This window comes from Chiloscyllium punctatum, chromosome 46, assembly GCF_047496795.1.
Source record: "Chiloscyllium punctatum isolate Juve2018m chromosome 46, sChiPun1.3, whole genome shotgun sequence".
NCBI classification, from domain to species: domain Eukaryota; kingdom Metazoa; phylum Chordata; class Chondrichthyes; order Orectolobiformes; family Hemiscylliidae; genus Chiloscyllium; species Chiloscyllium punctatum.
In genome coordinates this window covers 51,008,764-51,020,024 of record NC_092784.1, presented here as the reverse complement: position 1 = coordinate 51,020,024, position 11,261 = coordinate 51,008,764, and the positions used below count along the sequence as shown (strand labels likewise).

Below are 11,261 nucleotides of genomic sequence, written 5' to 3'. Positions count from 1 at the left end.
CCAGCATCCGTAGTGTTTTTTTTAAAAAATGTATCTAACTTAAATTTTATTTCATTGCAGTTAATGACCCCAGTTATTCTCAAATTATGTTTCATTTTTGACATCGTATGGACACCAGTTCTGTTAATATTTGCACACTATAGGTAAAACAATCATTTACAACATTAACAGAATAACTGGTAACTATCTACTCTGTACCGCAAAAAAAAAAGTCAGATCCTCCAGCGTTCCAGTTCTTCATTCACTCCTCCCTGTAAATGAGATAAAATTTATTGCAATCATTTGAAAAGCGTTTTGGATGGATTAAAACTGGGAGCTTAAACTGGTACTGAACAGCGCATTATGAAATCGAATATTAAACTGGGGCACAAGGTTAGGGAAGGTGGTGACAAACGTCGTGAAAGAAGTTGGGTTTGAGAGGCGTCTGAACAGATCGGAGGTGAAGTGGGGGTCGAAGAGGGGTTTTTTTAAGGAGCGGAGTGGGCGGGGAAGGAGACGCGTTAACTGAAGACACCGTCAGCAATGGCAGAGCGATTCGGAACAAGGGGGGCAGAAATCCAGGAGGATTGGAGATGGGGATTGTTGTGGGTTTATGGAGTTCAGTCACTCTCCTTCAGAATTTGGCATTATAAATATCAGTTTTGTCAGGAGACTGGCTTCGTGAGGTTAATAACCACAGAGTATCGAAGTCTTTAGTGTTTTTAATGCATTTCACGTTGATGGGCTTAATATTAACAATGTGGATGGACCTTAACCAATACAACAAGCGAATCACAAGATAGATAATCCATTTAGAAATATATTTCATTGAAAGAGCTGAAAATTAGATTAATTAATAAGTGTGTACAAAATAGATCTCCAGCTTTAAAATATCATGTTGTGATTTATTGCAAACATACATCTTGTTTTGCATTATATTAAGTGAATTCATTCTAATTTCTTGAACAAATTCGATCATTTTGTTTGCATGAGTTTCATTCCCTCGTTTGGCCCTTGATTTGTCCTCACCGTTTCGAAATTCGATATCTGCGGATTAGCCCTCGAGGGCAGCTGATAAATGATAAGAGCTGGGGAAGGGGGAATATCACAGAGTTCATCCGCCTCTCCCCCGCCCCTTCACACTGAGGACCTCTCTTCAAGTGAGGTAAAATGAAGTCAACACAGAGCCGACGGTGAGAGAGGAGCACCGGGAAACGTAAAGAGGCCCAATTTAACGCACACATCGAATCGTTTTCTGTCTTAATTAAGAAATTCTAACAATCGATTACCACAATTTTTTTTTTCCCAATTTAGCGGGACAGAGTTGGGATTGTCTGGGGTCATTAAATTATCTGTCATCATCGATTTATGTTTGCGTTCAAACCTGAGACGATTTGATAATCCCAATTGAACATAACCTCGATTTAGAATAGGATAATAGAATCTATCTACTCTGTACCGCAAAAAAAACCAGTCTGATCCTCCAGAATTCCAGTTCTTTATTCACTCCTCCCTGTAAATGAGATAAAATTTATTGCAATCATTTGAAAAGCGTTTTTGATGGATTAAAACTGGGAGATTAAACCGGTTTTTTTTTCTCTGAAAAACGTGTGCTTGCGAGTTTTTTTAAAAAAATATAGTTTTAATTGGACATTATATCATCATAGATTTTTTTGACGAATCATTAAGACTTTTTTAAAAAATGTTAATAAATTGTCGTTATCTTAAAACGTTGAAGCACTGTCAAAAGCGAGCAAGACAGAAAATCGACCAGAGTTCACCTCTTCTCACATATGGGCTCATCACCAACACAATGGCAGCTCAAAAACACGCGTCAAAATGTTGGAAGAACAAATTTCAAAGGAAACGTGTCTCTTAAAAACACAAACAAGCTTTTTCATCGCGAGTTCTGCAAATGTTTCCTTTCACCAGAAACATCAACAGAGTTTGCTGGGGGAACTCAGCAGGTCTGACAGCGCTTGTGCAAAGAAACCAGAGTTAATGTTTCGAGTCCGGTGACCTTGCTTCAAAAGGAACCGTAAGCATCAACTCTGGTTCTCTCTCCACGACCCGCTGAGTTTCTGCAGCAATTTCTGTTTTTGTTTCAGGTTTCCAGCATCCACAGTTCTTTGTTTTATTTCACTTGTAGCAGAATCGATGTGAAATGTTTGTTGAAGGGCGGACATTTGTATACAGGGCGTTTGGTAGGAAATAGAGGCTGTCATTATTAATCACTTTTGACAGCTCCAAGTTGACTTGAAGGCAGTTGTGATCGCTATTGTGAATAGAAGGGTCCCAGAGGTTAAGATAATTATTTGGTCTAAGATTTATAAACAAGTGTGTGAATACCCGGACACAATACAGCCACTCTCCGGTTTAAAGATGTTCCTGGTGTCTTGATATGTGTGCTAACCACTAACAGCAAATCGCTGTGTTTTATACTTTAGATCAGAGAGGATGTCAGTTTAATCTCAATGCTCCTGTGATGTCTTCAGAGCGTCCTTGTCCCGCAGATGGAAGAAATTTACCCTCCATCCCCTTCCCAATTTTAATCTGAAGGTTTCGTGTACACACAGCGACCCCGAGCTTTATCGGAGTCCCAAAGCGTCAGTGCCTCATTCAGTTAACGCTTCGCTTTCTTGCTGAGTGGGACTGTCTCTCACACACACGCACACACACGCACATTCTCTCTCTCACACACAAACATGCACACACATTCTCTCTCTCACACACACACACGCACCCACACACACACACTCATGCACGCACAGACCCTCACACATGCACAACCTCTCTCTCACACACACGAACACACATTCGCTAATGCCCACTCTCTCACACACACACACACACGCACCCACGCACACACACTCATGCACGCACAGACCCTCACACATGCACACACACTCTCACACACACGCACACACATTCGCCAATGTCCACTCTCTCTCACACACACACGCACATTCTCTCACACACACAAACATGCACACACATTCTCTCTCTCTCACACACACACGCACCCACACACACACTCATGCACGCACAGACCCTCACACATGCACACACTCTCACACACACGCACACACATTCACTAATGCCCACTCTCTCTCACACACACACGCACATTCTCTCTCGCACACACACACACGCCCTCACACATACACAAACACACCCTCACACATACACACACATTCTCTCCCTCACACACACACACCCTCACACATACACACTATCTCTCTCACACACGCCCTCACACACACACACCCTCACACACACACACTCTCACACACGCCCTCACACACACACAAACACACCCTCACACATACACACACATTCTCTCACCAATGCCCACTCTCTCTCACACACACACACACACACACACTCTCCTGACACCTCCAGCCGCTCAGTCTTTGCCTCCTCATCGCCACCACTACTTACCTCCTTCCTCCTGCCACCTTCTGCTTTTCATTTCTCAGTCTCCTCTTCCTTTCCTGACCACCGTCACCTCTTTTCTCATTTGGCACCTTCTTCAAAGATAGCTGCTCCGCTTGGTTTGGGTCCTCAGGTATATCCCTAAAGTCTTTCAGCGGCGTAACCCTATAAAAGCACGCCGTTCGTTTAACGTTTTACTGCATTTTACCAAAGAAGCGTTATATATGTACATCTTTACGTTATACATGTCACATTTGTAGCTTATAATTTATACGTAACATGAAGTTCGTAATTGTTATATATAAACAATAACTATACATATAAACGTTAACAATAACTAGTATAGTGTAGCCTACATATTATACTATAAACTATACATAACCCTACATTTACATTTATTAACTATAGAGTATTATATAAATATAAAGTAACTGTAAACATATATGTACACAAATAGCTTATATACAGTATGTAACATGTATAATATACCAACCTAAACCAAATAAATTTTATATAATTCACATTTTTGGATCATTTCTCATGCAGAAGTTAAAAGGTAATTGACAACAGAATTCAAAGCTGCTCAGGGTAAATGTTTTAACTCGAGTTATGGCTGGAATTCACTCATCCAAAGAAAATAGGTTCAACTGACACTTAGAAACGATAATTGAATTGATAATTCAAGAGGAAAACTGCAGGGTTATGGGGAAGAGGCAGTGGGGAGGAATTAATCAGATATTTCTTTGAAAGAGCTCAGGCAATGACCTGACCCTCCTGTGCTTTATATACATTACTGTCCCTGTGGCTGAGTGAGGGGGTGGCTGTCTGTATGAGTGTGTGTGTGTGTGTGTGTGTGTGTGTGAGACTGTATGTAACTTTGTGAGATATTTTGCGTGTGAGAGAGAATGTGTCTGTGTGACAGAGAGTGTAACTGTATGTGTGAGGGAGTGTGACCGTGAGATATTGTGCCTGTATGTGTGTGAGAGAAGGTGTCTGTCAAAGAATGTGTGACTATGTGTCTGTGATGATTTGGAGACGCCGGTGTTGGACTGGGGTGTACAGAGTTAAAAATCACACAACCCTAGGCTATAGTCTAACAGGCTGATTTGGAAGCAAGTGAGTTTGTGAGTGTGTGTGAGACAGTGTCTGCATGAGATAGCGTGAGGAGAGATTGACTAGATTAAATTGTTTTCACTGTACTTCAGACGAGTGAGGGGGGATCTCATAGAGACTTATAAATTCTAACAGGACTAGACAGTGTAGGTGCAGAGAGGATGCTCTCGATGGTGGATGTGTCCAGAACCAGGGGCCACAGTCTGAGGACCGTTTAGAACGGAGATGAGACGTTTCTTCACCGGGAGAGTGGGGAGCCTGTGGAATTCATTACAAAGGGAGGAGCTGATGCCAAAACATTGAATGTATTCACGAGGCGGCTAGATGTAGCACTTGAGGGCGAACGGGATCAAAGGTCACGGGGAGAAAGCAAGATTAGGCTGTTGGGTTGGACAATCAGCCAATGATGGTGATGATTGGCGGAACAGGCTCAACGGACCGAATGGCTTCCCTCTGTTTCTATCTTCTATGTTTGTGTGAGAGAATGTGACTGTGTGTGCACGTGAGTGTGTGAGTGTGACTGCATGTGAGAGTGTGTGTGACTGCATGTGAGTGTGACTGCATGTGTGTGTGACTGCATGTGAGTGTGATGCATGTGAGTGTGTGTGACTGCATGTGTGTGTGTGACTGCATGTGAGTGTGTGTGACTGCATGTGAGTGTGATGCATGTGAGTGTGTGTGTGACTGCATGTGAGAGTGTGTGTGACTGCATGTGAGAGTGTGTGTGACTGCATGTGAGTGTGACTGCATGTGAGAGTGTGTGACTGCATGTGTGTGTGTGTGATTGCATGTGAGAGTGTGTGTGACTGCATGTGAGTGTGACTGCATGTGAGAGTGTGTGACTGCATGTGTGTGTGTGACTGCATGTGAGAGTGTGTGTGACTGCATGTGAGAGTGTGTGTGAGTGTGACTGCATGTGAGAGTGTGTGACTGCATGTGTGTGTGACTGCATGTGAGTGTGTGATTGTATATGTGTGTGACTGCATGTGAGAGTGTGTGACTGCATGTGAGTGTGACTGCATGTGAGAGTGTGTGACTGCATGTGTGTGTGTGACTGCATGTGAGAGTGTGTGTGACTGCATGTGAGAGTGTGTGTGACTGCATGTGAGTGTGACTGCATGTGAGAGTGTGTGACTGCATGTGTGTGTGACTGCATGTGAGTGTGTGATTGTATATGTGTGTGACTGCATGTGAGAGTGTGTGACTGCATGTGTGTGTGTGCACGTGAGAGTGTGTATGACTGCATGTGAGTGTGTGATTGTATATGTGTGTGACTACATGTGTGTGTGTGACTGCATGTGAGTGTGTGTGACTGCATGTGAGTGTGTGTGCACGTGAGTGTGTATGACTGCATGTGAGTGTGTGATTGTATGTGTGTGTGACTGCATGTGTGTGAGAGAGAGACTGCATGTGTGTGCGTGCGTGTGTGATTGCATGAGAGTGTGTATGTGTGACTACATGTGTGTGCGTGTGTTACTGCATGTGAGTGTGTGCGCGTGAGAGAGGCTGCATGTGAGTGCGTGTGTGTGTGAGACTGCATGAGTGTGTGTGTGTGTGTAGTAAGAGAAAGTGTGTGACATGAGGGTTGCGTGTGCATATTATATGTGTGTACTCTATCAATCCAAGTGAATTACACGGCAGCAGTTGGCCATGTTTCGCTGAGCTGATAGCATGTTTGAGACTGGCTGAGGGTGAGAGAAGGGAATATCCCAGTTTGTAAACCTATCCCGAGGAGGAAGCAGCAGAAGACAAAGAAAACTATCAAGTATCATATGGGTGTCTCTGTTGATTGTTTATGGAAACGCACTAGACTGTTAATAATGCAGCAATTGTTAAAAACCATTGCATCCCTGGCTGATGGGGGAGGGGGGGATTCATGTCACAGGAACTCTGCTAGTACATTGTTTGCATGGGCTGGGTATATCTACCTGCGTAATTGTTGCAGGACATTTTGTACAGACTGGCTTTGGGGAGAATATGGCACCTTTCGCCCTCCCAGCTATTTCTGAGCCCGTTTTCCCCTTGTGACCTGAACTTTATGGGCTGTGCCAACAGAACGCCATCATAAAACAAAACCACCTCAAAGCTGAACCTGTTTATAAAAGACCCGAAGAAAAGCCTACATTAAAAGCGCTAGAGGAATAAACACTCCAGATGAAAACATCAAGCTTTCACATGTTGCAATGTCTTCACCACCCACTCACTCTGCATCACCTCACGCACACTAAAGCCTCTCAGACATCGTTACCACTGGACAGTTTCTGAGGGTTTATGGCAGCCATCAGCGGCCTTTGGTTCACCAAAATAAAACCCCAAGCGGCAATAAGTGCGTAACTCAAAGGACCTTGAAGAATGAGTGCGCTGTATTGTCCTCACTCACAACTTCCGGTACCTCCCCGCCCTCCCAACACCACATTGAGCGGCGACTGGTGGTTTCTCTCTCTCTCTCTCACCACATCTTTAAAGAATAGGCACAGGGGTTTGGGAGATGTGCAGACAGGCATAAAAAGCGGGGTTTACACAGGGCGTCTCTGAAGAGGCAAGGCAGGGGAATGTTGCCCTCGCACACTCACTGATCCTTTGTGTAAGTCCAATACACTTCACGTTTTGCATCTGCAGAGAAACAGACGGAGTGGAACTAATTGGATAAAAAACAAATACTGGGGAAGCTCAGCAAATCTGGCAGCGTCTGTACAAAGAGAAACCGAATTAACATTTCAAATCTGGTATGACTTCTTCAGAGTTAAAGGGGACTGACAGTTGCCTGCCGCATAGAAACAAAGGAGCCTTTGTTTTTAAGATCTAGGCAAACATATTTTTCATGAGTTCTGTAAGCATCAACCTCGGAACGTTAACTCAGCTTCGCTCTCTCCACGCAGGCTGCCCAGAGTTGCTGAGTCTCGCCAGCGCTTTCTGTGTTTGCTTCAGACTTCCAACATCCACAGGATTTTGCTTGTATTATTCTGGACTCACTAGCATGGGCGGGTAGAGCGAAGAGTCAAGGTTAGAGAGGTGCTGGAAAAGCACAGCAGACCAGGCAGCATCCGAGGAGCAGGAATAATCCTTTTTTTCCTGTCGATTTTCCTGCTCCTCGGATGCTGCCTGACCTGCTATCCTTTTCCAGGACCACTCTAATCTAGACTCTAACCTCCAGCACTTTCGCCTAGATGGAGCAGAGGTTACCCCAGTGCTAAATGACTCTAACACCTGAGAAAGTATAGGTCAATTGGATACAAATGCTCATTATTTAATAGTTTGAGACCAATTGGGACTGCAGGACTGTGTGGGTTTTTTTCCCAGTAGCACATTGTTATCTGGAAATAGCTGTAAGGAAGTCAATTCTTAAGAACCGGGGGAGGTAAATGGGTGAAGACATGTTTTATGCATTCTAATAATGTTAACCTTCAGCAAAAACTGAAAACTTTGGAAGAGAGGGTTTATGAAGATGTTGCCTGGTATGGAAGGTGCCACCTATGAAGAGGGGTTGAGTATAGGTTTGTTTACATTAGGAGAAAGGAGATTGAGGGGTCACCTGATTGAGGTTTACAAAATCATAAAAGGTACAGACAAGGTGGATAGAGACCAGCTTTTTCCCAGAGTGAAGAATTCAATAATGAGAGGTCACGCTTTCAAGGTGAGAGGTGGAAAGTTTAAGGGGGATACACGCGGCAAGTACTTCACACAGAGGGTGGTAGGTGTCTGGAACACATTGCCAGCAGAGGTGGTAGAGGCAGGAACAGTAGATTCATTTAATATGTGTCTGGGCAGATGCATGAGTAGGTGGGGAGCAGAGGGATACAGAGGCTTAGGAATTGGGCGACAGGTTTAGACAGTACATTTGGATCGGCTCAGGCTTGGAGGGCCGAAGGACCTGTTCCTGGGCTGTAAATTTTCTTTGTTCTTTGTTCTTTTTATCAAGAAAGAAAAGGTTTAGTAGGTGAAGGGGAAGTGCTGGCGTGTTGGTATTGTCACTAGTCTGTTAATGCAGAGATCTAGGTAATCTGGGAGATGTGGGCTTGAATCATTTTTTACAGAGCAGTGAGGAGAGAGCGTGGAGGGAAGCGAGGGCTGCCAGGAAGGATAAGTGATTGTTTTTTTAAACCCACGACCCCACACCATAGGGTCTCTCTCCCACCCACCTCCTCTAACCTTAATAAGAGTCTGTAAACTTGGTAAATTCTTCAGGTTTATTTTTTTTTCCCTCTTCCTTGTTTGTTTAGTCGTGTGTGGGCTTTCAGAGTAGCAGGGTATGGTTGATAGGGCAGTTGTATGTTCTTCCTGCAGGATGTGGCAGGTGAGAGGTGCGAGACATGTCTCTGCCAACAACATCTGCGGGAAGTGCACCCAACTCCATCTCCTTGAGAACCGAGTTAGGGAACTGCAGCTGGAGCTGATGAACTACGGATCATCCGGGAGGCTGAGGGGGAGGTTGCGAGGATGTACAGGGAGGTGGTCACTCCTCAGATGCAGGATAAGGACAGTCAGGGGGCGGAACGGGGACCAACATACAGAGCAGGGATCCCCTATGGCCATTCCCCTCAGCAATAAGTATAACCATTTTGGATACTGCTGGGGGGGGGGGGGGGGGGAACAGTCTACCAGGGGAAAGCCATAGTTGTCAGGTCTCTGGCACTGAGCCTGGCACTGTGGCTCGGAAGGGAAGGAGGGAGAATAGAAAAGTGCTCGTGGTAGAGGACTCAATAGTTAGACGGATTGACAGGAGATTTTGTGGTCAGGAACGGGACTCCCGGAAGGTATGTTGCCTCCCTGGTGCCAGGATCCGGGATGTTGCTGACTGGGTTTACAGGATTCTGAAGGGAGCAGCCAGAAATCGTGGTACATATTGGCACCAATGACATAGCCAGGAAAGGGATTGAGGATCTGAAAAGTGACTACAGAGAGCTAGGTTGGAAGCTGAAGAGCAGGACGAATATAGTCGTTTTTCAGGTTTGCTACTGGGTAGTGAGGTAAGGAACAGTCAGCGAGTACAGCTTAACACGTGGTTGTGCATCTGATGCAGGAGGGAGGGCTTCAGATACTTAGACCATTGGGATGCCTTCTGGGGAAGGCGGGACCTGTACATGAAGGACGGGTTGCACATGACCTGGAGGGGCACAAATGTCCTGGGTGGGAGATTTGCTCATGTGGTTCAGGAGGGTTTCAACTAGTTTGGTGGGGGGGTGGGATAGGAACCAGAGCTACACATCTTAGAGGGCGATAGTTGTAGATGGGGCAGTGACAGGATGTGGTGAATATATCGGGAAGGATTTTCATGTGATGGAACTCAGGGATCTGTTAAAGTGTGTCTGTGTGTCTGTTTTAACGCATGGAGTGTCCCAAATAAGAGTGACGAACTTAGAGCATGGATCAGTATTTGGGACTTTGATGTTGCGGCCATAATAGACACGTCGGTTTTACAGGAACAGGAATGGTTGCTAGATGTTCTAAGGTTTAGACATTTAAAAAGATAAAGTGGGGGGGGGGGGCGGAAACAAAGAGGAGGGGGTGTAGCATTGCTAATCAGAGATTGCATCACAGCTACAGAAATGAAGGTTGTTGAGGAAGGTGTGTCTACTGAGTCAGTTTGGGTGGAAGTTAGGAACAGCAAGGGAGCAACCACCGCACTGGGGGTTTTCTACAGACCCTGTAATGGCAGTAGGGAGATTGAAGAACTCATAGGCTGGCAGATTTTGGAAAAATGCAGATGTAGCAGGGTTGTTTTTATGGGTGATTTCAACTCGCCCAATATTGACTGGAACCTCCTTTGTGCAGATGGTTTGGATGGAGCTGTTTTTGTCAGGTATGTTCAGGAGGGTTTCCTTACTCAGTATGTAGACAGGCAGACGAGGAGAGAGGCCATTTTGGATTTGGTGCTCGGCAATGAGCCAGGACAGGTATCAAATCTCGCGGTGGGAGAACACTTTGGTGACAGTGACCACAACTGCCTCACCTTTACCATGGCCGTAGAGAGGGAAAGGAGCAGTTACCATGAGACGAAGGAAAAGGAAAATTATGACGCTATCAGACAGGATTTGGGAAGTACAGATTGGGAGCAATTGTTCCACAGAAAGGGCACAGTAGACATGTGGAGACTGTTTAAAGAGCAGTTGTTGTGAGTGATGCACAAATTTGTTCCTCTGAGACAAGCAAGAAGGGGTAAGACGAAGGAGCCTTAGATGACAAGAACAGAGCAGCTTCTTGTTAAAAAGAAGAAGGCAGCTTACGTAAAGTGGAGGAAGCAAGGGTCTAGCACAGCTTTAGAGGATTACAGGCTTGCTAGAAAGGAGCTCAGAAATGGACTGGGGAGAGCCAGGAGGAGCAGGAAAAAGGAAGGATTAGGGAGAACCCAAAGGCATTTTACTCATATGTAAGGAATAAGAGAATAATCAGGGAGTAGGTAGGGCCGGTCAGAGATCGGGCAGGGGACTTGAGTGTGGAGTCTGAGCAGATGGGGGAACCCCTAAGTGAGTCTTTTGCTTTGGTTTTCACTAAGGAAAGGGAACTTGTTGTGAAAGAGAACTTTGAGGAGCCGGGAAATAGGTTTGTACAGATCGAGATTGAGGTGGTGATGTGCTGGAAATTTTGGAAAACATTAAGATTGATAAGTCTCCAAGGCCAGACCAGATTTATCCGAGGCTGCTCCAGGAAGTGAGAAAGGAGATTACTAAGCTGCTGGTAATCGTCACTCTCCACGGGAGTCATACCGGAGGATTAGAGGGAGGCGAATATGTTAT

The 11,261-nt window shown here is 45.1% G+C and overlaps 1 long non-coding RNA gene across 1 annotated transcript in view; it reads right to left on the bottom strand.

The window, feature by feature from the left end:
• Positions 1-904: 904 nt before the first annotated feature.
• LOC140467914 (uncharacterized) overlaps positions 905-11,261 on the bottom strand; it is a 34,386-nt gene continuing 24,029 nt past the window's right edge. Inside the window, exons 3-4 of the long non-coding RNA XR_011955534.1 lie at positions 3,421-3,579; positions 905-1,492 (exon numbers count right to left, since the gene is read on the bottom strand). This is a non-coding gene — a long non-coding RNA (uncharacterized lncRNA). The remainder of the gene's footprint in view (positions 1,493-3,420; positions 3,580-11,261) is intronic.